The following is a 5,000-nucleotide window of genomic DNA, read 5'->3' as shown; positions in this document are numbered from 1 at the left end:
GGCCGCGCGCGCGCCAAGGCGCGGGAGCACGACGAAGCGCGCGCCCGAGCGGCCGATCGGCCCAGCGCGCCCGTCCTTGCGCGTCACCGGCCAACGGCCCCGCGCACGCGCGGCGCGCCCGCCCGCGCGGCGCGACCATCCGCGCTGGGCGACGGGCTCGGGCGGAAGGCCCGCCCAGGCAGGACACACCCCCTTACCTCCCCAGCGGGGCATCCTCCGAAGGCCCACCCCAAGGGCTCCAGCGAATCGAGGAGCATTGCACACGGAAACGGCCCGGACGCGAGTCCCGGTCGCACGGGGTGCGCATCCGGAACGTCCGGGACGCGCTTCCCGGGAGGGCCGATGGAGGGAGCCGAAGTGGCGCACGGCCGCCGGGCACGGACGGCCGAAGGCAGCGCCCGTGCGCCGGGAAGTCGGCAGGCGCGTGCCGGCTCCGTCGGGGACGAAATGTGCCGGGCAAGTCCGCCGCGAGGCAACGGTCCTGTGCGGAGTGGAGCGGAAGGCCCGCCGCGGCGGCAGCAGACCCCCCCTCCCTACCACCCCGGCGGGGCATCCGCCCAAAGCCCACCCCAAGCGTTCCAAAGTACCGAGGAGCGTTGCAAACGGGAACGGCCCGGACACGCGACCCGGTCGCACGGGATGCGCGTCCCGGTCGCACGGGTCGCGCGTCCCGGGAGGGCCGACGGACGAAGCCGAAGTGGCGCACGGCCGCCGCGCACGGACGGCCGGCGGCGGCGCCCGTGCGCCGGAAAGTCGTCGGGCGCGCGACGGCTCCGTCGGGGACGAACGGTGCCGGGCACGACCGCCGCGAGGCAACGGACTTGTGCGGAGGGGGGCGGAAGGCCCGCCGCGGCGGCGCCAGCCCCCCCTCCCTACCACCCCGACGGGGCATCCGCCCAAAGCCCACCCCAAGCGTTCCAAAGTACCGAGGAGCGTTGCAAACGGGAACCGCCCGGACACGCGTCCCGGTCGCACGGGTCGCGCGTCCCGGGAGGGCCGACGGAGGAAGCCGGCGCACGGCCGCCGCGCGGACGGCCGGCGGGGGCGCCCATGCGCCGGGGCCTCGGCGGGCGCGGGCCGGCTCCCTCGGGGACGAACGGTGCCGGGCCCGCCCGCCGCGAGGCGACGGACTTGTGCGGAGTGGAGCGGAAGTCCCGCCGCGGCAGCAGCAGCCCCCCCTCCCTACCACCCCGGCGGGGCATCCGCCCAAGGCCCACCCCAAGCGTTCCAAAGTACCGAGGAGCGTTGCAAACGGGAACGGCCCGGACACGCGTCCCGGTCTCACGGGATGCGCGTCCCGGTCGCACGGGTCGCGCATCCCGGGAGGGCCGACGGAGGAAGCCGGCGCACGGCCGCCGCGCGGACGGCCGGCGGCGGCGCCCATGCGCCGGGGCCTCGGCGGGCGCGTGCCGGCTCCCTCGGGGACGAACGGTGCCGGGCGCGCCCGCCGCGAGGCGACGGACTTGTGCGGAGTGGAGCGGAAGTCCCGCCGCGGCAGCAGCAGCCCCCCCTCCCTACCACCCCGGCGGGGCATCCGCCCAAGGCCCACCCCAAGCGTTCCAAAGTACCGAGGAGCGTTGCAAACGGGAATGGCCCGGACACGCGTCCCGGTCTCACGGGATGCGCGTCCCGGTCGCACGGGTCGCGCATCCCGGGAGGGCCGACGGAGGAAGCCGGCGCACGGCCGCCGCGCGGACGGCCGGCGGCGGCGCCCATGCGCCGGGGCCTCGGCGGGCGCGTGCCGGCTCCCTCGGGGACGAACGGTGCCGGGCGCGCCCGCCGCGAGGCGACGGACTTGTGCGGAGTGGAGCGGAAGTCCCGCCGCGGCAGCAGCCGCCCCCCCTCCCTACCACCCCGGCGGGGCATCCGCCCAAAGCCCACCCCAAGCGTTCCAAAGTACCGAGGAGCGTTGCAAACGGGAACGGCCCGGACACGCGTCCCGGTCGCACGGGATGCGCGTCCCGGTCGCACGGGTCGCGCGTCCCGGGAGGACAGACCGAGCAAGCCGAGGTGCCGCTCACGGCCGCCGCGAGGGACGTACGGCGCCGGCGCCCGCGCCCCGTGGCACGGCCTAGAGCGTGCCCCCCTGCCACCCCATCGGGGCATCGGCGCAAAGCCCACCGCGGGGTAGATAACCGAAGGCAACGAGGGACGGTGGATGCACATATCCGAGCAGTGGCGATAGGGCCGGAGGGAGCACCGACAGGGCCATGAGATTTTAAAGTACCGAGGGAATTTGCAAACCGGGCCCGCCCCTCCCCCCGTCCATCGCACGCCGATCGGGGGTCCGGCGCCCCGCGGGGGGCTGCCGGCATGCGCTCCCGGTGCAGGCATCGTCGAGCCGCCCGCGACCTCCACTCGGGTCCGAGCCCCCAAGCGCGGATGCCGAAACGCGCCGGCCGCGGCAGCCCCACCCCTGCCACCCCATCGGGGCATCGGCGCAAGGCCCACCCTGGGGTAGATAACCGAAGGCAACGAGGGACGGTGGATGCACATATCCGAGCAATAGCGATAGGGCCGGAGCGAAGACCGAGGGGGTCGGGGGGTTTTAATGTTCCGAGGGAAGTTGGAAACGGGGCCCGCCCGGACGCCCGTCCCTCGCACGCCGATCGGGGGTCCCGCACCCCGCGGGGGGCTGCCGGCATGCGCCCCTAGTACAAGCATCGACGAGTCGCCCGCGACCTCCACTCGGATCCGGCGGCGCACGCGCGGATGGCGAAACGCGGCGGCCGCGGCTGCAGCCCCCCTACGACCCCGTTGGCGCGTCGGCGCAAAGCCCACCCCGGGGAGGATAACCGAAGGCGACGAGGGACGATGCATGCACATATCCGAGCAAATACCGAGAGGGTCGGGGGGAAGACCGAGAGGCAAGGGGTGTTTAGAGTACCGAGGGAAGTTGCGAAAGGGGCCCGCCCGGACGCTCGCCGCTCGCAGGCGATCCGGCGGGGCGCACGGAGGGCGCCGCCCATCGCCGGAGCTTGCTCGGTCATCTCTGCCGCACGGACACGTAAGCGCCGCCGCGCAAGGTTCGGCCGGCGGGGCGGACGGTTCGCCGCCGCAGGCCTTTCCCGCAGCCGGAACGTGGGCCCGGCGTTGCGCGCCGGCGGGCCGCGCAATCCGCCGGGGCGCACGGCGGGCGCCGCCCGTCGCCGGGGCTTCGCTCGGTCATCTCGGCCGCACGGACACGTGCGCGCAGCCGCGGAAGGTTCGGCCGGCGGGGCGGACGGTTCGCCGACGCAGGCCTCTCCCGCGGCCGGAACGCGGGACCGGCGTTGCGCGCCGGCGGAAGGCGCGATCCGGCAGGGCGCACGGCGGGCGCCGCCCGGGCTTCGCTCGGTCATCTCGGCCGCACGGACACGTGCGCGCCGCCCATCGCCGGGGCTTCGCTCGGTCATCTCGGCCGCGCCGCCACGTGCGCGCCGCCGCGGAAGGCTTGGCCGGCCGGGCGGACGGTTCGCCGCCGCAGGCCTTTCCCGCAGCATGCGCCCCTTCGCCCGAACGACCGCGGGACTCCGGTACGGCCTAGCCGTCGGCCGCCCGGCTGCAAGCCGTCGGGGCCGCTCGATCCCCGTCGCGTGCCGGCCGCCGCTCGGGCCAGCCGGCCGGCTGCCGCACGTAACCTCTGACCTCATCAGCGGTCGATCCGCACCGCGCTGGTCTTCGGTGCGGACCCGTCGGGGCCGTGCCGCGCCGGCCGTCGCATCCGGTTCCGCAGGCGCCGCCCGGTTGCCTCCCGCCCTCGTGCGCTCGCGCCGGCCGGGCGACGCGGTGCCCGCGGGACTCGGGCATGGTTGAGCCGTCGCCCGGCGGCATGCCGCCGCCGCTCCGCGCCGCGTGCCGGCTGCGCTCCTCCCCGCGCCCGTCCGCGGGCGGGCCCGCCGCCGCTCGCGCCGGCCGGGCGACGCGGTGCCCGCGGGACTCGGGCATGGTTGAGCCGTCGGCCGCCCGGCGGCATGCCGCCGCCGCTCCGCGCCGCGTGCCGGCTGCGCTCCTCCCCGCGCCCGTCCGCGGGCGGGCCCGCCGCCGCTCGCGCCGGCCGGGCGACGCGGTGCCCGCGGGACTCGGGCACGGTTGAGCCGACGGCCGCCCGGCGGCATGCCGCCGCCGCTCCGCGCCGCGTGCCGGCTGCGCTCCTCCCCGCGCCCGTCCGTGGGCGGGCCCGCCGCCGCTCGGCCTAGCCCCCCGGCTGCCGCACGTAACCTGCGACCTCGTCGGCGCTGGATGCGCGTCGTGACAGTTTTCGGTGGGGCGCCGCGGAGGCGCCGGGGGCCCATGCGACGGGCCAGGGGGCGAACGGAGGGCTCGGTCAGCCCTAACAGGGGACCGGCGACAAAGGAGCGGTCGCGCAAAGCTTCGTAAGGGACCCAGACGACGGGCCTACCGATCCGAAGCACCGCGCACGGACGCGCAGTGGGCCCACGACGGGCCGACACGGAAGGCCCGCCGCCAAGGCCGCAAAACCGACAAAGGAACCCACGGGGACGCACCAGAGCGGGCAAAGCTTTCACCGAACGGGACGGGACCGAGCCCCCGCAACAGGCGAGGGCGACGGATCCGACCAAGTAAGGCCGATCCCGCTCCACGCACGCGCGGCCGCAGGAACTTCGTGAGGGACGGGACGACCGGCCGACCGAACCGAAGCGCCGCGCACGGCCGCCGCGAGGGCCGGCCGGAGGCATAGACCGAGCGCCGCGCCAGCGGAAGGAGCGTGCCGGCTCCGTCGGGGACCACCTGCGCACGGTCCGTCCGAGCGAGCCGACGGACCGGCGCGGAAGGCCCGGCGCCGAGCCCGCAAAACCGACAAAGGAACCCACAGGGACGCACCAAAGCGGCCCAAGATTTCACCGAGACGGGACCGAGCCCACGCAACATGCGATGGCGACGGATCGGACCAAGTAAGGCCGATCCAACTCCGCGCGCGCGCGGCCGCGAGCACTTCGTGAGGGACAGGAAGACCGGCCGACCGAACCGAAGCGCCGCGCACGGCCGCCACAAGGGCC

The sequence above is a fragment of the Phoenix dactylifera genome, chromosome 10, assembly GCF_051530095.1.
Source record: "Phoenix dactylifera cultivar Ajwa chromosome 10, Ajwa_hap1_PhDact_Kaust_v1.1, whole genome shotgun sequence".
Lineage (NCBI taxonomy): Eukaryota > Viridiplantae > Streptophyta > Magnoliopsida > Arecales > Arecaceae > Phoenix > Phoenix dactylifera.
The sequence above is the reverse complement of the archived record's forward strand: the minus strand, read 5'-3'. Positions refer to the sequence as shown.